This window comes from Amblyomma americanum, chromosome 1 (assembly GCF_052857255.1).
Source record: "Amblyomma americanum isolate KBUSLIRL-KWMA chromosome 1, ASM5285725v1, whole genome shotgun sequence".
Taxonomy (NCBI): Eukaryota; Metazoa; Arthropoda; class Arachnida; order Ixodida; family Ixodidae; genus Amblyomma; species Amblyomma americanum.
The window spans coordinates 560,123,392-560,146,272 of NC_135497.1; the positions used below are offsets into that span (position 1 = coordinate 560,123,392).

General features: G+C 48.5%; 1 protein-coding gene and 1 pseudogene across 4 annotated transcripts in view; one reads left to right on the forward strand and one right to left on the reverse strand.

Annotated features, from left to right (window-relative positions):
- The window catches only part of LOC144116373 (protein tolkin-like), a 1,150,388-nt gene that overhangs the window by 881,567 nt on the left and 245,940 nt on the right, over nt 1-22,881 (forward strand). The gene's annotated exons all lie outside the window — the stretch shown is intronic.
- LOC144113649 (uncharacterized) overlaps nt 6,654-22,881 on the reverse strand; it is a 29,947-nt pseudogene continuing 13,719 nt past the window's right edge. Inside the window, exons 2-5 of the transcript XR_013310850.1 lie at nt 15,254-15,302; nt 14,974-15,104; nt 12,709-12,763; nt 6,654-6,833 (exon numbers count right to left, since the gene is read on the reverse strand). The product of XR_013310850.1 is annotated as an uncharacterized LOC144113649 (transcript). The remainder of the gene's footprint in view (nt 6,834-12,708; nt 12,764-14,973; nt 15,105-15,253; nt 15,303-22,881) is intronic.

A 22,881-nucleotide genomic window follows, 5' to 3' on the forward strand; every position in this document is an offset into this window, starting at 1 on the left:
TTCTGTTAATGTCACTGGTGTATATAAAAAAAGATTAGGAGCTAAAACTGTGCCTTGCGGCACACCAGATGCTGTTTCAACGCACACCGAACATTGCCCTTCATACTCTACAAACTGACGCCGATTTGACCGACAAGCTTGTAACCAATTTGTTATACTCCCAGAGCCTAAAAGTAACTGAAGTTCGTGAGATAATTTAGTGCTTGATACGAAGTCAAAGGCTTTGGAGAAATCAAGAAATGTGGTGTCAATTTGCCCACGATTATCGGTAGGTACGGCGATGTCATGTCTTGTTTCGATTAATTGCGTGGTAGTTGAAAGACCTTTTCGGAATCTATGTTGCCCGCTGCTTATGAAATTGCTTTCTTCCACGAATGTTACAATATGTTTGAGAATAATGTGTTCGAGAATTTTGCAAGCTGTACAAGCGATTGAAATGGGGCGATGATTTGAAAGATTAGTGTAATCACTTGATTTATGGAAGGATTTCTGATAGCCTGAAGTATTTGCTTACCCATGCGGCATATATCCTTAAGAAAAGGTTCGGTATATTGTCAGGGGCAATGGCTTTTTTAATGTCAGTGAGTAGCAATAAAGGCAGTATTCCGTATTCTATTATACTCGAATACAACTTAAGTCTGCAGTGAAGCTGTTCCCACATTCTCAACCGAGGCACAGAATTCTTCCACTACAAAAAAGTAGTCCGTTGTTAAAAATTTTCTCGTTGCCTCAGGAGATGCTAATCACAAGAAAAAAGTTATAAGCTCTACAATTCTGATACCTGGCTTGTTTAATAAAGTCAAACACTAAAAAGCTGGTTTCGTTTACTGTTGTGATTGGCTAGCGGAGTAATACAGATGACTCGGACCGTGACCCAGTGTTAACAAGTGCTCTTTTTTAAGTTATATCGTACTGTATAGTATTGTTTCATTTAGTTTACTGGTACTAAAGCAGACATAGGAGCCTGTGCCAGCTATCACGCCGTTAACAGCGGTGAAGACGAATTTAAAGTAAGTCATTAAGCCCTTCCACCCTATACTGAGCTTCACCCGGCGGCAGATTACGTTGCTTGTGCGGCCTGGAATTCAGGAATCGCCAAAAATCGACGTAAATATTTGATAAAGTTACTTAGTGGAACAGTGAGGTATTTTTCTTTTGCTAACTTAATGGCTAGCTTTAATGCACGGGAATTTTGACGGATTTTATCGCTGTAGCGAGATAAAAATGATTTGTTTGAGTTTTCTTTGACTGGAAAATTTTTTCTTCAATTGTATGATTTGTCAGGTTATCCACGGACTAACATTTAGCACGGTTTTAACTTGGTTTGGTACGTATTTTAAAGAGCAGTGCCCAACGTTATTCTTAAAATCTAACCATAGCGTCTCGGCTGAAACCTATGGATTGTTAATTTGAACTTCGAATTCGGTGTAAGAACGTTCCACGAGGTGTTCAAGAATTCTAAAGTCATCTAAGTGGTCCCATTCATACGCCGACATTGTGCACCTTTTGAATGACTTCCCCGGTACATCAAAGTAGGTTTTGTTGCTTTATGATCTGACAAGCCATCGACTGTTTCCCAAGAAAGACCACCCATTAAAATCCTATCATTAAAAAACGTGAGGTATAAAACATTTGGCTTTTGTCAGTGACGCGTGTAGGTTAAGAACAGGCTGTTTTAAATCAAAGTAAGAAACTAGGTCAACCAGCGCGTCCGCACAGGCAATTTCCACGTTTCTGCTTTTGAGGGTTTCTCACGGTATACCGGGAAGGTTGAAATCACAAGTTAGTGTTGTCACGGTGTTGGTGACAAGACAGGGACCCGACAAGAGGGGGCTCGGCAGCACGTCCTTCGGTGGGAGAGACGGCGAACTTCAACTTCCTTCAATCCGCACGCCACCAGCGTCAACGTCTTCTTTGCCTCAGCGCCACCTGGCATTCCTCCCCTCTTAAAGAAACGCGCGCAGAAGAGCGCGCGAACAAAAGCACACACAAGCACACTCAGGCATACAAGAAAGGCTCGAAGTATCTGGGAGATCACCGTGCGAAATACGGCTTCATGGGTAGAACATGGACGATCTCTGGACGGGGTAGTCGACGGCTTCTCTGCTGTGAAAGTGCCGCGTCCGGTAGTACCTCGTAAAAACGTCGCTGACGCGCCGCAAGAATTTGTAGGGACCGAAATAGCGGCAAATGAGTATACGGACAAGCCTCGCCGTCGAACAGGTATCCATACTCAAACCTGGTCGCCGGGATTGTAGAAGACTTGTCTGGGCCGGAGGTTGTATCGGCGTGAGTGTTTATCTTGTTGCTGTGTGATGTGAACACGTGCTAGCTGACGAGCCTGCTCGGCTTCGTGGGCAAACTTCTCAGCGTCAGCAGAAACTTGGTCACAGTTGCGCAAGGGAGCATGGCGCCGAGCATCGTCTGAACCTCCCTTCCGTAGAGGAGGCGCAACGGTATAAAACGGGTCGTCTCTTGAGCTGCTGTGTTACAGGCGAATGTCACGTGCGGTATGATCATGTCCCAAGTCCTGTGTTTCACATCGACGTACATCGCCAGCATGTCCGCCATGGTCTTAATAAGCCGCTCTTTCAGCCCATTTTTCTGCGGGTGGTAAGCAGTAGTTTTACGGTGGGTCGTACCGCTTAGCTGGAAAACTTCGGCCATCAGCTGGGAAGTAAAGTAGGTCCCACGGTCGGTAATGACGTAGGTCGGGGCGCCGTGCCGAAGTACGATCTGATTCACGAATAAATCCGTAACCTCTGACGCTGTGCCACGCGGTAAGGCTTTGGCCTCGGTGTATCGAGTGAGGTAGTCTGTGGCAATGATGATGTACCGGTTTCCACCCGAGGACAAAGGGAAAGGGCCGAGAAGGTCCATGCCGACCAGATCGAATGGGGCACGTGGTGGTGCAATAGGTTGGAGGAGCCCCGGAGGCTTGGCGGCCGGGGCCTTACGGCGTTGACACTGCCGACAGCTCGGCACATAGTGTTTAACAACGGTGGCAAGTTTGGGCCAGTAGAACAGCTGGCGTATTTTGGAAAGCGTGCGAGAGTATCCCAAATGGCCAGAGGTTGGTTTGTCGTGGCACGCAGAAAGTATTTCCTCTTGAAGTGCTGCCGGCACGACGAGGAGGTACGCTCGCGAACTGGAACCAGGGTTTTTATAGAGCACGCCTCGTTGCAGGGAAAACGACGACAGGTGTCGAGAAAAAACATTTAGGAATGGTGGCTGGCTTACCTTCCAGATAATTGATGAGGAGTCGTAACACTGGATCGGCGCGCTGCTGGCTTAACAAATCAGAATAATGGATAGCCCCAAGGAAACTGATGTCATCGTCCGTGTTGGTTGTTGCGAGTTCGACAGGCGCACGAAAGAGGGTGTCGGCGTCTTCATGCTTATGTTCGGACTTATAGACAATGGTGAGGTCGAACTCCTGCAGGCGAAGGCTCCATCGCGCCAGGTGTCCAGACGGGTCACGCAGGTTGGCCAACCAACACAAGGAGTGGTAGTCAGTGACCACTTTGAAAGGGCGACCATAAAGATAGGGGCGAAATTACGCACCGGCCCAAATAATGGCGAGGCATTCTTTTTCTGTCCTGCAATAGTTAATCTCTGCGCGCGACAGAGTGCGGCTTGCATAAGCGATGGCTCGTTCAACGCGATTTCGGCGTTGCAGGAGAACCGCGCCGAGGCCGATGTTGCTGGCGTCGGTGTGTAGTTCAGTGTCACCCCGCTCATCAAAATGGCGAAGAACGGGATGCGTTTGAAGACGCGGGCGGAGCTCGGCGAAAGCCAAGTCTTGCTCGTGGGACCAAACAAAAGGTGTGGCATCGCGGGTGAGTCGAGTCAGCGGTACAGCTAGGTCAGCGAAATTTTGGATAAAACGCCGGTAGTAACTGCAGAGCCCTAGAAGCGCCGAACAGCTTTCTTGTCACGTGGGGGTGGAAATTCAGCAACCGCTGCAAGCTTGTCAGGGTCGGGCTTCACGCCGGCGGCGTTGACGACATGGCCGAGAAATTTCAGCTCCTGGTAACCGAAGTGGCATTTTGGGGGCTTCAGAGTCAGGCTAACTGAACGAAAAGCTTCGAGAACCGTCCGCAGGCGTTCAATATGTTGACTAAACGAGTCGGCGAAAACCACTACGTCGTCGAGATAGACTAGGCAACACTGCCATTTAAGATCGGCAAGGACAGTGTCCATCATCCGCTGAAACGTGGCAGGCGCAGAACAAAGACCGAAAGGTAGAACTTTAAATTTATAAAAGCCGTCGGGAGTGACAAACGCCGTCTTCTCACGATCCCGTTCATCGACCTCAATTTGCCAGTAGCCACTTTTTAGGTCGATGGACGAAAATACCGAGCGCGCCGAAGGTGGTCGAGAGTCGTCAATACGTGGCAATGGGTAAATGTCCTTCTTCGTGGCTGCGTTCAGCTACCGGTAATCGACGCAGTAACGTAGAGTGCCGTCTTTCTTTTTAACGAGGACGACTGGCAAGGGCCATGGGCTGTTGGAAGGCTGGACAACGTCATCTTCGAGCATCTCCTGAACTTGGGACTTAATGACTTCACGCTCTGTAGACGATACGCGATAGGGATGTTGATGGAATGGGTGTACGTCATCGTATGTCACGATGTGGTGCTTGGCTATGGTAGTTTGACGCACTTTTGACGAGGAGGCGAAACACTTTCTGAATTCGAGCAATAGTGCACACACCTGTTCCCGTTGGCTGGTTGACAGCGCGGAGTTGACATCGAGGCTCTCGAGGGAGAAAGGAGGCTGCACTGTTCTGAAGAGAAGCACTCAGAAACATCGGAGATGCGTTCGACAAAGGCTACGGAAGTGCCGCGAAAATGATGCCGATGCTCGTGCGTAAAATTGGTAGCAAGTACCTGTGACTGGCCACTATTAAGATGAATCAGGCTGCGGGCCACGCGCACGCCTTGCGTCAGCAGGCTCAACTCGCCCAACTTTCCATCCTTCTTCAGTAATGAAAGGTTGGTTCCGGCGATGGCGTCACCGCCCTGAAATGATTCGCACTCAACCCTAATGAAGGCGCTGGTTCGAGGCGGCAGGGGGACAGTGTGTGTAGAAACTTGAAGCGTCTGGCTTGGTCGCGGTGCATTGCTGAGGGCGACAGCATTCTCAGTCGAAAAGGTGACATTGTTACCGCGTAGGTCAATAATCGCCCCATAATCACACAGAAAATCGCCACCGAAGATGAGGTCGCGCGAACAGTTATTCAGAACAAGACAGCAGACGACAAATGTGGACCCCCGGATTTGAACTCGGGCGGTGCACATGCCGAGAGGTGCAATCAGATGACTGCCTGCAGTGCGAATGTGTGTGCCAGCCCATGGTGTCAGAATGTTTTTGAGAATAGTGGCGAGCTGGCTGCTGATAATCGAATAATCAGCACCAGTATCTAATAACGCTCAAACGTGGCGACCATCCAGTATCACAGGTATGTCTTAGAAAAGCCGCTCGCGAGTTGGAGGCTCCGGAGGGGATGATCGGGCACATGCGTCGTTGTTTGCAGGCTGTGCCACCGGGAATTCGTCGGCGTAGCGTGTGCTTTCTGATGGCGTCAGTGCGTCGGAGGGATCGGAGAGCGCGGGCGTCGTAATCGCCGAGGCGCCGTCATGTGCCAGCGCCGATGTGTCGAAGCGAGCGGGTATTGCGGACCTCGAATCCGTCGAAGCGTCGTTATGTGTTGGAGTGAACGGTGGCCGCGGACGTGGAACCGTCGAGGCGTCGGCATGTCCTGTCCGCGTCCATGGGGGTTCCCACGCACAACGATGTCCAGCGAGCCCACCCCCTCAGGTCGCTGGCGGCAGTTTTCTCACCGTGGGCTGGGCGGCCGGCCTTGCGCCGCCCGGGAAAAACTCGCGTTAGATGGTGAAGGACGACCCCTGGGCGATGGGGATCGAGCCTGCTGGCGACGAGACTGACGCCAACGTTGGTCTTCAATGAAATCTGCGACGGCCCGGGGTCGTTCGCCATAACGGGGTCGAGGAGAATCCGCAGGGAACCCTTCGAGGCCCAGACGGCGGTAGGGGCAGTGCCGATGCAGGTAATCTGGTTCGCCGCAGTGAAAGCATAGGGGGCGCCGGTCGGATGTGCGCCACACGTCGGTTTTGCGCGCGGATGGTCGGGGAGCTTCCACGTACTGCAGCACGGGTGCAGGCGGCCCCGACACTTCAGCAGGAGTCGGAACGAAGGACGCCGAAGCCGGAGCAGGGCACCGCAGGGCTTCGGCGTAGGTGAGTGAAGGTCAGGCGAGACAGGAGGAGGGGATGGACGAACCTCATCGGCAGGAAAGGACGGCCGGAGCGCTTGCTGCACCTCCTCGCGGACAAAGGTCGCAATGGAGCTTGGGGCACGGTGGACGGGCGTCTTGACGGGTATAAGACGAGCGGCGGCTAACCGTTGGGGTACGGGACATGAGATCTATCCCATCTCCACCAGATTTGTCACGGTGTTGGTGACAAGACAGCAACCCGGCAAGAGAGGGCTCGCAGCACGTCCTTCGGTGAGAGAGACGGCGAACTTCAACGTCCTTTAATCCGCGCGAAACCAGCGTCAACGTCTTTTTTGCCTCAGCGCCGCCTGGCAGTATTGATCCTTTCTGAGCGATTAAGATGACGTTGCATCTACTCAGCTAAATCAGGTACCATGTCAGGGCTAGAGTTCGGAGGCCGGTACATTGTTCCTAAGTAGCTAATCAGATTGCCGATGAGAACTTCCCACCAGAGTGCTTCTGACCCGACCACATCTAGAATGTCGAGAATTGGGCCTAGCAGGTCGTCCATGATGGTCCACCTACACCACATCTAGCATTGACACAACGTGGCACCCGTCCTTGACACCACACCCTGGGCACATTTCACAAACGTGGAGGCGGCATAAAACATGCTGAAACGTTTGTGAAATGTGCCCAGGGTGTGGTTTATGAAATCCCGCTCAAGTGTGGAGGCACCTACGTGGGACAAACAGGTCGCTGCGTGAATGAACGCGCAGGGGAACATGCCCGATCAATTCGAAATAAAGAAGGAGCGAATCTGCCCGCTCATTGCTTTGCTTGCAGTGGACGCGAGCCTCTACTTAAGAAGATAAAAATTCAAGGAAAAAGTAAAAACAAAACAGCGCGTGAGTTTCTGGAGGCTGTATACCACATAAAAGAAAACGGCAATAAATGTAAAAGCGACACTACTGTCAAATTGTACAAGGAGGAGAAGAATTTTCTGCGCACCTGTATCAGGAGATGACCGGCTTTACCCCCTCTCTCATTCCCCTTGTCCTTTTGCTCTGATTCTGCATATATAAGACACCTTCACACACATAAACTCAGTTGATAGTTTGCGCTCTTTGTGTCTCCTTGGCTTTTTCCTGTGCTTGTCTCTTTTGAATACGCAACGTGGCTGTTCAAAGCAATGCACCAACTAGCCCAACAAGAAGTTCTTCTAAACTACGATCCATGTCGCCGATCGCGTCTAAGTCAGTGCACGCACACTTAGAAGTTCCCCCACAAGAAAAAAAAAGTCCGCAAAGCATGATGTCGACTGCTCGATGGCACACCACGCTTTGAATAAGAAACGAACGGTGCGAATATCACACTAAACACAGGCGGTGTCCTGAGCCCCGACGGCGGCGAGTGATGACGAATCAGGCGAAACGCCAGAGCGATCTTTGTCACACAAATCACTGCACACAACACGAAAACCAGGCTTTTAACCGAATTTCACCTTGGGACAGGCCGACGCGACTAGCGGAGGTGGCCATTTTGGTAAGTCTGTGAGCACCGTAACTGCTGAGGAACACCTTTTTTTCAGTTTTGCCGCCAGTGCAGTGACGTCGTGCCTTTGTGGCGACTATATTGGCTGCAGGGGGCCCTTTCAAGAGCAAATGCAGCTTCGCTTTTCAGTTGCACCCGACTATAGGGTCATCGGCTGCGGGAAGCAGAAAATTGACAGGGAGATTTTGGAGGCCTACAACACAGTCTCGTTAGGTACTGACTCATACATTTGTTCGGCATCGAGTTTACTGTTGTACAGAAATTATGTAGGCTTCATCAGGTGCGCTTTCATGATGCTCCGTTCGCTGTTCTTCCATCTTTCCTTTAGCGGAAGCTTTGTGCAAGCCATTTAGTAGAAGCAATTTTGGGGGCCGCAAGGACAGCCGTAAAACGCGTTAGGTGGGCAGCACCGCCACGTACGCCAAAGTGCGATTGAGGTGTCCGCTAACACAGGGATCCATATTTGAGCCTTTCCTTTCCTCAAAGCTAACGCGGGTTCAGACTGCGAATACGACAACACTGGGAATTAGATTATTGCTTCGTGCAAGCGAGCCCTGTAGTGCGTGAAGTGTGCCGGTAACGAATTCGACCCGAAGACCCCAAGCGGAAGAAGGCCGATTCTGCACGTGCGCATAGTCATCATCATCATCAGCCCTACTACACCCACTGCAGGGCAAAGGCCTCTCCCATGTCTCTCCAATTAACCCTATCCTTTGCCAGCTGCATCCACCCTTTGCCTGCAAACTTCTTAATCTCATCCGCCCATCTAACCTTCTGCCGCCCCCTGCTACGCTTACTTTCTCTTGGAACCCACTCCGTTACCCTTAAAGACCAGCGGTTATCTTGCCTTCGCATTACATGCCCTGCCCAAGCCCATTTCTTTCTCTTGATTTCGACTAGGATGTCATTAACCCGTGTTTGTTCCCTCACCCACTCTGCCCGCTTCCGATCTCTTAACGTTACACCAATCATTTTTCTTTCCATGGCTCGCTGCGTTGTCCTTAACTTAAGCTGAACTCTTTTCGTTAGCCTCCACGTTTCTGCCCCGTAGGTGAGTACCGGTAAGATTATGCTGTTGTACACTTTCCTCTTGAGGGAAATTGGTAAACTGCCACTCATGATCTGCGAGAATTTGCCATATGCGCTCCACCCCATTCTTATCCTTCTAGTTATCTCCCTCTCATGATCCGGATCAGCTGTCACTACCTGCCCTAAGTAGACGTATTCCGGCACCATTTCTAGGCTCTCGCTGCCAATTGTGAACTGTTGTTCCCTTGCTAGGCTGTTGAACATTACCTTGGTTTTCTGCATGTTAATTTTTAGACCCATCGATATGCTCTGCCTGTCTAACTCGTTGATCATGATTTGCAGTTCACCTCCTGATTGACTCAGCAAGGCAATGTCATCAGCAAATCTCAGATTATTTAGGTATTCTCCATTTATTCTTATTCCCAACTCTTCCCAATTCAGGCCTCGAAATACCTCCTGCAAACATGCGGTGAACAGCATTGGCGAGATCGTGTCTCCTTGCCTGACGCCCTTCCTTATTGGAATTTTATTGCTGACTTTATGGAGGACTATAGTAGCTGTGCAGTTGCTATATATATCTTCCAGTATTTTGACATAAGGCTCTTCTACCCCCTGATTACGCAATGCCTGTATGACTGCTGAGGTTTCCACTGAGTCGAATGCTTTCTCGTAATCAATGAAAGCTATATATAGAGGTTGGTTATATTCTGCGCATTTCTCTATCACCTGATTGATAGTGTGAATATGATTGATAGTGTGAATATGCGCATAGTATAGACGCCAAAACGGGCCTGTGAGACGCTCAACCAGGCAGTCACCTGAGAAATGTCAGTATCGGCCTGCCTCTCCAGAGCTGTCGGCAGCATGCAAAACAGCTTTCACAGATTATTGTGCTACGCCGATAAACTTAGATGCAATATATTTTTTTAAATTTTTCGTTTGTCTCGACAACACAGCCTCGCCATGTTTAGTTTTTGCTTGTTCTTCCGATATCGCGTCAGTTGCTGGTCCGCTCATGTTTTGGTCTGTTCTATCCATTTGTGTTTGGTCTTTTTTGCGCGTTGTTAAGAACGACTCCTAATAGGGTAATATCTTCTCATGAGACTTTCGCCTCATTTAAAATGTGGCTAAAAAGCTATGACAGCGAAAGCCAACACCAGCAACATCGCAGGGCTGTGTAACGGCGACGTTGAGAAGCACAGGTGTCCACGTATACTTTGCAGTTTCCAGTATGGAGCTGACGGAGGGTCTTGTCTGATTATACTGCACTGCATGCAGCTTCGAACGCGCACTAAAGTTCGCAGTGCCACAGAAGTTACTGCACACGAATGCATATGTGCGCACACAGCACAAATTACCACTCACTATCCTGCCAGGCCAATTTCCGCCCGCCTAAAAATAAAACTGTAGTAACAAAGCGCGACGTCCCAACCGATGCACACATGCGCGTATTTAAACGATAACGACACAGGGTTAGACTCGCGACCGCAATTAGCAGTGCCGATTCATATGATTTTAAGGGCCAAACTTGAAGTGAAGATGGGAATGAGGTAGAAGCATGCTGGCGCTGATTAAATGACAAAAGAGGACATACATTTGGTAAACGATGACCTCTACAAGCAGCCCAGCGTCTGAAGCTTACCTTTTGAAATTTTACTAGCGAGATTCATGACAGCGTCGCCGTTATTAAAGCGAAAGCTTTACTAGGCTATGTCGGCGGGGATCGTGTCCGCAAAATGTGTCGGCAGCAATTATGGAGAACTAAGAAGAGGTAGCGTCCAACGAGTGGCTGTATTCGAAAGAAGATGATGTGAGGATGCTGCCCGAAAAAAACATTTTCGAAATCGGATGAATAGTTACTGTATTAAAACCAAAAATGTGCTAAAAGTAGGCAGGGCCAGAGTAAAACTGGCGCCAAATTTGAAAATGCCGGAAGTGCGGGACCACGTGACCGGAATTGGGGGCGGAGCCAACGCGTGGCTTCAAATTGGAAAGTCTGAAATTAATACTGAGATGAAACGAGGGTCTCCTGATTGCGGCGCCCCGACCGTGAGGTCCCATAATGACGGAAATAAAGTTCATTCATGCATTCATAAAACGAGAGAAAATGTGCAGTTAATAGAAATCTGATCAATAATTAATGATTATAGGAAGTGTCAAGAGTGAATTAATGTGAAATAAGGTGATTTAATAGTGAATAAAGGTGAACTAAGGTGATGTGAAGCAATGGTACATTAAGATGAATTAAGGTGAATTAAAACAATTATTTATGAAATAATTGTGACTAAAGGTGAAATAATTGCAAAATAAGGTGAAATAATGAGATTTAGTGGTGAATTAATGACACATTACGATAAATTAAAGGTGATTTAAGGTGAGATAAGAGTGAATTGATATGAGGATCCATAGTGCACACAATTGAGGGGACACAACACGAGCGCTAGAGGAGTAGTAAAAACATGCCTGTCTAATGCAGTCAATAAGTCGTGCACCTGCCTAATGACAAGTTTCAGTAATCAGGTTGATAGCCTTCAGGAAGTAGGTTACCCGAGGTACCTTGTACTATCAGTAATAGAAAGCATGCGCACCCTATTGAAAAATGTGTACAGGTTTGAATAGGTCCACAAATAGGATTATGGCACATTTCGTTTAACATTATAGAATGAAGTTTCGAAATCGATTCAGCCTTTGAGAGACTCCTTAGTGGAAGGCTCCGTATAACTTCGATTACCCGTGGTTAATTACCGTGCACTTACATCACACAGTGCATGCAAGTCGTGGGTTCGAACCCGCCCGCTACGGTAGCACTTCGATGAAGGAAAAATGTGAAAGGTCCGTGTACTGTGCGTTGTTAGTGCTCATTTAAGAACCCCAGGTGGTCGAAGTTATCCAGAGCCCTCCACGACGGCGTCCCTCATAGTTTGAGCCGCTTTGGGACGTCCATCCTATAAAGCCAAACCAACTGTGCCATAATCCTATTTGCTGACCCATTCAGACCTATATACATTTTTCAGTAGGGCAGACAAATAAAAAACAGAAGGTTGACAGATAAAGAAGGTCCCAGCAAAATTGAAGTAATGCCTTATATTCACAGGATTTCCCACGGCCTCAAAAGGATTGCAGAGAAAATTGGTGTTAAAATTTGCATGTCAGCTCCAGAAAAATTATCCAGCATGTGTAAGAACACATGTCCAGACAAGCAAGATAGGAAGGCCTGCTCTGTACGTCATCAGAACCTCTTTGTAACTGGCACCGATAACGTTATATGCAGGTTGCCACTTTCATGTGGCAAGTTATATATAGGGCAGACAGGCCGGTGCCTGAATAAGCCAATCAGCGAGCATCACACTAATGTTAGAAATCAGGGGCCAGGTAATTTGGCTCGTCACTGCCGTAATCACAAGTGCACGCCTAACTTCGAGGAGTGTTCAGTATTAGGAAAAAATAGGGATCAGAAAACAAAGGAAACAATTGAAGCTGTAGCAAGGGAAAAAGAGGGATTGGAAAATTGTATCAGTGATCCTTCGGTGGTATTATCAAGGAGAGGCATAGCTTTCTTAGATTCAAGGAGTGGGCGATAGTGTGAAACTTGCTCACTGATTGGTGGTTTTTATTGTTTTTATTGTTTCTTTATCTCTCTCTTCCTTTGACACATCATGACTTTGACAAGATAATCATTGTTGTAGGTTATACCTGTACCTTACGCGATCTTTATAAGGCTGTCAGCGCCAAATAAAGTTCATTCAGTGGAAAATTAGCGCTCGTGTTGTGTCCCCTCAATTGTGTGCGCTATGGATTCTCATGTTGACTACCCACTTGCCCTCACCCTCACCCTTCTGAGTGAATTGAATAAAGTGAAGTGAATAAAAGTGAAGCGCACGTACCTGTCTTGTCCGTTCTTTCGTAACTAGTCCGTGTTCCAAAATATAGCGCGCCAACCTGAAGATGTAAATTAATCGTGAATTAAGATGAATTAAGGTGAATTTATTGTGACCAAAGTGATTAATTAATGAACCAATTAATTTGGGAGGTGAATTAAACAGATAATTAAGGAATTGACGATGAATTAACGATGAATTAAGGATGAAGCAATGATGGAACGAGGAATTAATGCATAACGAGGGTATAATCAGAGTTAATCGATAACCAATCAATCAAGTGAACGAGAAAACAACCATGGCGCCAAATTTGAAAGGCGACCAGTGTCGAGGAGACGTCAACGCTTTCGCATTCTTCCAGTGCGGGTTGCTGCAGTGATCTCGAATTTTTGAGCAAGCACGCACAGCTGATGTCGCAGAGCTCGAATGAGCCAATATGGCAGCCTGGTGCTGCGGGCACGGTGTTGCCGTACAGCTAGGCAGTTTAACATATCGCCTATTAGAATGCGGAAGTACAAGTTAAGGGGAAAAGTTTCGCGCTTGACATCTTTTAGCACAATGTGCTTCAGGATAGAGATATGGGCGGGAATGGAGAGAAATCATGGCGCCTGAATATTCGGTCTCAAGAAATTACAAAACAACCTCAAAAGAGTTGTACACTGCATCGTTTGTCACGCATAAAGCACTGATGTTGATTCGCAGAAGCCAGAAGTGCTGTAACCTGAAACGTTCTGACGCATACACGGGTTCGTTTGTGTGGAACAGGCTGGGAGGGCCTCGCGGTGCAAAATGTATCGTCCCTCTCCTTTCATTGCACAGCGGCCATTGGAGCGGAAGTGAATATCAATCAGTCAATGGCGCGGTAAGTGGTCGCGATACGGTGGTGCAATTTATTCCGAATAACTGGAAAAGAGCGCCGCCTGGTGGAAGGGACTCGTTAGCCCCGGTCATCCGAGCCAACTCTGCGTGCGGCTGGCGCGTGCCAACCGCACATCGAGCCCCTCTCACTCAGCTAGTGCCATCAGTCGAGACACCCTGGGACGTATCTGAACCTGCTCAACTCTGTGCCCTTGGTTTGCATACAGTTCTGTACAGCAGGGCTGGCCGAAGACCGCACGGTGAGCACGGCGAAGAATTGCATATCAGTATCTTCTGCTCTGCGGACTTGTCTTGTTGAGAGTGGGCTTTGTGGGCGCTCAAGGCTGCAGGTAACTAATTCTTTTGGTCGGGGTAGCTACTCGAACGAGCTGATTAATGTCTCAGTGCGCTGATTCTTCAGCAATAACTGCGCAGGTAGCGCGAAGGACGGATGAAGCAGACGCTCTTTTCGCTAAAGAATCTTGTACCAGCTAGCTAGCACTGGCTCCGACTGTCTTAGTCGTCACTGACTCAAGAGAGCAGTGTAGACACCAGGAACCGGTGTGTGTGCTAAGCTGGAATGAGAAGGGCTGACGGGTTGCGAGAACAGAGGTCGGCCTTTGCCGCTGACGCTGCATGAAACTCAACAGTGGGAGCATAAGCACACGCAGAAATATATCGCGGGGGGCACCGATGTCCCGTGTTCTTTGCGGACCGTGCGAAGAAATGAGGGCGTGCTTTCTTTCCTGCGCCGCGGGATACTTGCCCTTCTTTTTGTCTTTCGGCCGCATTCCGACAAGACGTCATTAAGTCACTTAAAAGCCTTGTTTCCAGGCGGTGACAATCTAAAATGGTGATATCTTGTCAGAGGCCCCGTCCTCCATTTTGGGCGTTCTCTGTCGTTTTTTCTACTCTTTATTTTCTCTCCTTATCGCGCCTGAAACTCATCGTATTCCTCTTGCTGTTCGCCACCGCTTTCTACCCCGCTATATATGCTGTCAAAAGTGTATTTTTAACTTCGTTTAGCTCAGACTGTGCAGGGAGCGAACAAGTTCTCGTTAGCTGGTTTCATTCTTTCCCGATTCATTTTGCATTTTCTCTTCTTCCATCCGGGGCTCTCGTGCGGTTGGAGCGGGCGCAGTGACACGCAGGGTTCTTTATTTGGCGCCTTCATGTACGCCCTATAGGACGGACGCAACTGTACTCTAGAAACGCTTTGCAGCCTAGTGATCTGCCGTCATCGTTGTTCTTTTTATTATTTCGCCTGGTTTAAACGGCTGGCCGAGGCTAAACTTTCCGCCGCTGGCGTCAGCCCTTGTATAACGGCGATTAAGTGGAAGTATTCGCTGTGCGTGATGGCTGGAAGAGAAACAAGCGTCCAACTTTTGGTCACCATACTTTAGCGACGCTCACCCAACTGTTTTGCTGGGGTGGAGATGCTCTGCTGCATGCCACAGTAGCCACGAAGCATAGTTCTGTCGGTGGCTGCATGACCCGCAAACTGTCGATGTCGGCGTGGACTGCGTTGTCCCCGCAGTATGCATCTATAATAATAATAATAATAATAATAATAATAATAATAATAATAATAATAATAATAATAATAATAATAATAATAATAATAATAATAATAATAATAATAATAATAGTACGTGATTGCGCCAAATATTTTAAAAAATTACAAAATTCCCACCTGCCAATGATCATAGGCCTTGAGTGGCAGATCCCGAGACGCAGCGGAACTGCGCAGACATACACACAGGCATAAACACATTAAAAATTACGGAACATCAAATTTGTACAGTGGCGAAATAAGGTGTGGTTTATGGGGGTTTGACGTCCTAAAGCGACCCGGGCTATGAGGGACGCAGTAGTGTTGGCTGCGGAAATTTCGACCACCTGTGGTTCTTTTACGTGCATTGACATCGCACAGCGCACGGGCCTCTAAAATTTCGCCTCCATCGAAATTCGACCGCCGCGGCCGGGATCGAACCCGCGTCTTTCGGGTCAGCAGCGGAGCGCCATAACCACTCAGCCACCGCGGCGGCTGGTGGCAAAGTAAGAATAGATAGAAAACCTATGTTACATATGAAAAAAAAAACCAACTGAATATATTGCGAGGAAGTAAAACCAAAATGGCATGACAATACCTCAGCTCAGTGGAAAAAATAGAGCAGTAACCAATGAAATCACAGGATTTACTTGACAGGTGGTGGGGCATATGTGTACGACGTCATACACCCACTAATTAGTGTATCTCAGCATCTTTTTTGTTTCAAATTTAGTTTTTGCCCAGCGAACACTTGGAGGTTACCTGTTAATGTAAAAGGGAACGTAAAAATTTCTTTCTCGCTTTCCATATCTTGTAGACCGTCGGGGAATACGAAAAGGTTCCTTCGGTCGAAGAGACAATGTGGGAACATACGGAATCTTATAGTCACTAAACCAAAAATGTTTCAGGACAATCATTTCCATCAAAAGGCGATCAAAATCAGGTAGCGAAAATACCTTAAAAACATCAGATTTGGAGTGCAGGCCTAAATCATAGCCAATATTTTTTAACAAAGATCGTAGGAGAGAGTTGATCCTGTACTTGCAACGAATTGAACAGTGACCATAAATCGTTGTGCCATAACGCAGTACGCCATAACCAAGAGCGTTTACAATAACTTTGCGTAGCGATTGAAAGTGGCATGTAGTACCTGCTGTTGTAAAGCACACAGGAGACGGTTCGGAGCTTTTTAGAAACGCAGGATAAGTGATCATTCAATGAAAGAACACAGTCAAAGTATAATACTAGGTATTTCACTGCAGTTGTATAGCTCAGGGGTACACACTGACATTGAGAGCAATCAGATCCATGCAAGAACAGCTGATGGCTTAAATCTACCTTCTTCATCGGGCTGTGAAAGAACCAGTCCATAGCAATAGTTGCTGCAGCTTGAAGAGAAGAAAGTGAGTCAGAGTAGTTCGGTGACAGGGATGCGAATACAGTATCGTCAGCATACTGATACAGGCCTACAGGCAGAGGGTTTGAAAGGTCATTCACGTAGACGTTAAATAACAGAGGACTAATTATGAAGCCTTGAGGAACGCCAGCTTTTATTAGCAAAGGAGAGCTCTTTTCCTGCCCAATCAAGACGTATTGCGTTGTCTGGTGTAAAAGATTTTCCAAAAGCGAAAGAAATATTCCACGGAAGCCTAACTTGGACAGTTTACACAATAACACACTGTGACAAACGCTGTCAAAAGCCTTGAGACATGCAGTAACAGTGCACACACCACTTGGTTACATTCGAAAGAACGATTTAACATGTCAGAAAAGTCCTCCAAAATCATTTCCGTCCCTTTACCTTGTACAAAACCGTACTGACGCGGTGACATGGTTTTGTCATTATCTAAAAAACTTGTCATTGTAAAGAGCAGATGTTTTTTTCTAATATTTGAGTCAAACAGGGCAAGACTGAAATGGGACGATGATTCTCATACCTATTATGCGCACCACCTTTGTGAATTGGGGAGAAAATAGCCGCTTTCATGTTTGCCGGGGTCATGCCACTTGAGATAATGCTGTTGAACAGCGATAGCAACACGCCTGTAAGTATGTCGAACAAGGTTCGCAGATCATCAACTGAAATGCCATCTATTCCCACAGATCTATTGCGTTTAAGACCAAAAATAATTGAACTTAGCTCATCCTTACTTAGCAATGGTCGGTGTGCAGATTCGATTGTGCTTTTCTTAAGAGTACAAAACAAGGAATGCTGTTGCGCACTACCCGAAACTTGCGAAAAAAACTTGAATTCCTTAGATATGTTTTCTTCGTCAGTGCCGAAATGCAACACAAAATATTTCCATCATTGCCACGCTTTTTGACACCTCTTTGATCATTAATCAAAGATTATTAATCTCTAGTATCTGAGCCTGCATTCTTGAACTTGTCACGAAAATGTACTCGTTTAGCCTGACGAATCATCGCATTTACTTTATATCTTGCAGTCCTAAACTTTGACGTTAGCAGGATAGATTTAGGTGCCCTTTTCGACTGTGCCCAGAGCAAATCTTTTTCTTTTATAGCTGATAGTATTTTTGAGGTCATCCATGAGTTTTCTTTATTGCGCTGCATGATTTCAACCACGCCAGTAGCCGCTTTCTTAAACTCTCGTACTAGTTCAACAAGCTTATCATAAATGTCTATCGGGGACAATTTTTCCAAGAATACTTCCCAATCGTATTCTGATGCCAGTCTGTAGAATATTTTGGGATCACAGATGGCTATATCTTTTTTACCGCGATCCGCTGTTGGAGGGTTCGATTTCCGGGCTAATGAGCAACAAAAAAAGTAGTGGTCTGACAGTTTTTCTTCGACGATAGCAGATTGTAGGGCGAAATTCGTAGCTCTTATATTTATATGGTCGATGCAAGAGACGAAAAGTTGCCACGCCAGACATTCTTCCCGCGTTGTTTTCTGGATAGTTGGTTGCATTCCCCATTTTGATAACAGATCAAGATAATCTGCGACCAGAGCCATAGAAGCGCGAAAGGTATCTATGTTAATATCGCCTATTACAGAGATATAGTCTTCATGCGAGTGAGCTGAGAGGGCGTTGTCCAGTTCGATCAAAAAGAGCCTGCCATTGAATCAGGGGGGTCGGTATACTGCAAAGAGTATCAAAGAGAGAGCTGCCGTGCTCATACGCAATGCTACAAATTCTGCTTGCTGGAAGTCAAAATTTAGCTCTGTAACAGTCCAACTGCCTCTCACAAAAACTGCGATGCCGCCCCCTTTTTTGCAGGTCGTGTACATGAAATTGCTTGGTAACCCAGTATTGCGTACTGATTAAAAATATGAGCTGAAATATTAATTTCCGTCAGTACAAATACGTCAAATGTAGAACGGAAAGGTGAACTTAGTGCCATGAATTGATCCCAGTGCTTTCGGATACTGCGGATATTAACGTGCGTCGCTCGAAAAGCAAGTTGTGCGTCACTTGTGAAAAATTTTGTTACTCCATAAAATGTTGTAAACGCAAGGAATTTGAGATCGCCCATGCTTAGCAGATCTTATCCAGGTTAGACATCTTCTCAATGCGGATGACAGACTTCACTTCTGATTTCTTGGCCAGAACTTTGCCGTTGCGTGTCCAAATAGATTTGTACTGCTTCTCTTCTCCCTTTGACATGGCCAATCGGAAAAGCTCCTTGTTTGTCCTTGTCAAATTTGCATTGAAATACAGCCGAGGATGAGACACATCAGCAGGCAAATCGCGACGCTTTGTGCGTAGAGCAAGCCGTTTTTCTTTAGACGCCACGTCACGCATCTGCACAAGGATAGGGGGAGTCGAACTGTCCTTGTTCAGCATTCGATGTATTGAAGCAATTGTATTCGCTTCAAACCTGGAAACTCTAGTTTCTGACCTAGATCACCCATGAAAGAAACCAAAATCTCAGTAGGGTTGGTTTGGAGGCCGTGGATTTTAAAATTGCATCGCCTGCTGTACTGTTCAAGATCATTAACTTCGCACCTTGATTTATCCAGTAGCTATGCCTGAGCGACAAACGTCTCAAATGGCGATTCCACTCAGGCATGTACCTGAGTTAACTCAGTTTGGATAGCTTCCAGGGTAGACATAACAGAGTCATATTTATTAGAAAGGAACTCAATTGACGATTGAAATTCAGTGACAGTTTCAGCCATCTTTTCAACTGTTGCATTAAATTGAAGCAGTTCCTCCACTTTAGCTGTGAATGCTTCAACTGTAACTCTCAGTTGGTCAAGCTGGCTGTTAATACCAGAGAATTCAGGACCAAAAGAAACATCACTCTAATCTGAGTCGGAGTGATTGCTTGTACTGGATTGGCATGATGGACATGTCCAGGTTTCACGCTTAGCTGTCGACAATTTTGAAAACGCACTTTTCGTGATAGCAGAACAGTTCTTCCCAAAGTGGTAACTACGTTTGCAACGAGAACAAGTCAAACACTTCCCGTCCACGGGTTTTGTGCAAGCAGAGCATGTATCAGGCACTTTTGCAGTCAGCGGCGGGAAAAAAGAAATACAATATAACCAGTTACAGCAATTGGAAAATCAAACTCACCTGCCAATAGCAAAAGGCGGTGTTAGACAAAGAAGCGGATTGCCGCTGACTGCGATGATGCCTGGGTGTTGAACGGTTTATATAGCTTTTGGCAGACACCACGTGATCCTCGGCCCGGCTTCTTGCATCCGGGCACATTGGGCTTGTCGACTGCACGTGGATGATAACCGCCCAGGTGAACGCATGCTCAACGAGGCAATCCTGATGCAGGCGTCTGAGACCGCCGTGCGGGCGCAGCCGCCCCTTTGAAGATCGCAGCACACCTGATCGGTCTGCCAAGAGCGAAAGGTGGGGTTAGACAAAGAAGCGGATTGCCGCTGACTGCGATGATGCCTGGGTGTTGAACGGTTTATATAGCTTTTGGCAGACACCACGTGATCCTCCGCCCGGCTTCTTGCATCCGGGCACATTGGGCTTGTCGACTGCACGTGGATGATAACCGCCCAGGTGAACGCATGCGCAACGAGGCAATCCTGATGCAGGCGTCTGAGACCGCCGTGCGGGCGCAGCCGCCCCTTTGAAGATCGCAGCACACCTGATCGGTCTGCCAAGAGCGAAAGGTGGGGTTAGACAAAGAAGCGGATTGCCGCTGACTGCGATGATGCCTGGGTGTTGAATGGTTTATATAGCTTTTGGCAGACACCACGTGATCCTCCGCCCGGCTTCTTGCATCCGGGCACATTGGGCTTGTCGACTGCACGTGGATGATAACCGCCCAGGTGAACGCATGCGCAACGAGGCAATCCTGATGCAGGCGTCTGAGACCGCCGTGCGGGCGCAGCCGCCCCTTTGAAGATCGCAGCACACCTGATCGGTCTGCCAAGAGCGAAAGGTGGGGTTAGACAAAGAAGCGGATTGCCGCTGACTGCGATGATGCCTGGGTGTTGAACGGTTTATATAGCTTTTGGCAGACACCACGTGATCCTCCGCCCGGCTTCTTGCATCCGGGCACATTGGGCTTGTCGACTGCACGTGGATGATAACCGCCCAGGTGAACGCATGCGCAACGAGGCAATCCTGATGCAGGCGTCTGAGACCGCCGTGCGGGCGCAGCCGCCCCTTTGAAGATCGCAGCACACCTGATCAGCCTGCCAAGAGCGAAAGGTGGGGCTAGACAAAGAAGCGGATTGCCGCTGACTGCGATGATGCCTGGGTGTTGAACGGTTTATATAGCTTTTGGCAGACACCACGTGATCCTCCGCCCGGCTTCTTGCATCCGGGCACATTGGGCTTGTCGACTGCACGTGGATGATAACCGCCCAGGTGAACGCATGCGCAACGAGGCAATCCTGATGCAGGCGTCTGAGACCGCCGTGCGGGCGCAGCCGCCCCTTTGACGATCGCAGCACACCTGATCGGTCTGCCAAGAGCGAAAGGTGGGGTTAGACAAAGAAGCGGATTGCCGCTGACTGCGATGATGCCTGGGTGTTGAACGGTTTATATAGCTTTTGGCAGACACCACGTGATCCTCCGCCCGGCTTCTTGCATCCGGGCACATTGGGCTTGTCGACTGCACGTGGATGATAACCGCCCAGGTGAACGCATGCGCAACGAGGCAATCCTGATGCAGGCGTCTGAGACCGCCGTGCGGGCGCAGCCGCCCCTTTGAAGATCGCAGCACACCTGATCAGCCTGCCAAGAGCGAAAGGTGGGGCTAGACAAAGAAGCGGATTGCCGCTGACTGCGATGATGCCTGGGTGTTGAACGGTTTATATAGCTTTTGGCAGACACCACGTGATCCTCCGCCCGGCTTCTTGCATCCGGGCACATTGGGCTTGTCGACTGCACGTGGATGATAACCGCCCAGGTGAACGCATGCGCAACGAGGCAATCCTGATGCAGGCGTCTGAGACCGCCGTGCGGGCGCAGCCGCCCCTTTGACGATCGCAGCACACCTGATCGGTCTGCCAAGAGCGAAAGGTGGGGTTAGACAAAGAAGCGGATTGCCGCTGACTGCGATGATGCCTGGGTGTTGAACGGTTTATATAGCTTTTGGCAGACACCACGTGATCCTCCGCCCGGCTTCTTGCATCCGGGCACATTGGGCTTGTCGACTGCACGTGGATGATAACCGCCCAGGTGAACGCATGCGCAACGAGGCAATCCTGATGCAGGCGTCTGAGACCGCCGTGCGGGCGCAGCCGCCCCTTTGAAGATCGCAGCACACCTGATCAGCCTGCCAAGAGCGAAAGGTGGGGCTAGACAAAGAAGCGGATTGCCGCTGACTGCCAAGCGGTACCCATAGCGGCGATGCTGTTGAAGCGGATACCACAAGAAATAGACGAGTGCAATCATTTTCTCAGTGAGTATATGCTGTTCATGGACTGCTCGAAACGGTTTTGTTTCACCTTTGAGCTGCCAGAGAACAGCAGCCTCTAGTTTCTGAATGTGTCTTCCAGGATGCGCATGTCTGTTGGAGCGGTCGAAAAAAGAAGTCCTGGGGTACGATTCGGCCCATTCGAAACTGTTATAGGGAGGAATCGCCGCTAACTGCCTACGCGCTGCCCTCGCATGTTGCGGCAACCATGTGCGCAACGCCACGCCTAAGGGCCACGTGCTGCACGAACGAACTTCTGGACAAACTGCTGCTGGAAGTGGCGAGGAGGGCGTCAAGAGCAAGCAAGAAAGTAAGGCGCTGCCTACATCCATGGGTTCTCCCACGACCTAAAGAAAATGTTACAGGAAAGTGCGGCTCTCCAGTCGTCCTTAGTGCCCAGCAAAAAGTGCAGTGGCGCTGCCCCAAGATCAGCGGGAAAAAATGTGGCAATAACGCCCTCACGAAGAAGCGCGAGACCTGTTTTGTCCCCTATAGAACGGAGATTGCTCTGTCCTGCGCAAAAAGCTACGTCGGACAAAGAGGAAGGTGTCTCAGCGACAGTGCGAGAGCACCGCACGCTCATAGCGCGTGGCTCCCTGGCCAAACATTCCAGCCGCTGCCTAGCAGACCATCGTGCACTGCTGCGTACAGGAGCACCAGTGTACTGCGCAGCTTCAGACAGCAGAGCAGCACGGAAAGTTTGTCGGCTCTTCAGATACGTATATGGCTTATCGGTGTTTAACGTCCCTAGGTGAGTCAAGCTAGGAGGGACGCCATAGTGAAGGGCTCCGGAAATTTCCACCACCTGGGTTTCTTTAACGTGCACTCACATCGCACAACACACGGGCCTCTAACATTTCGCCCCCATCGAAATTGGACAGCCGCGGCTAGGATCGAACCCCCATA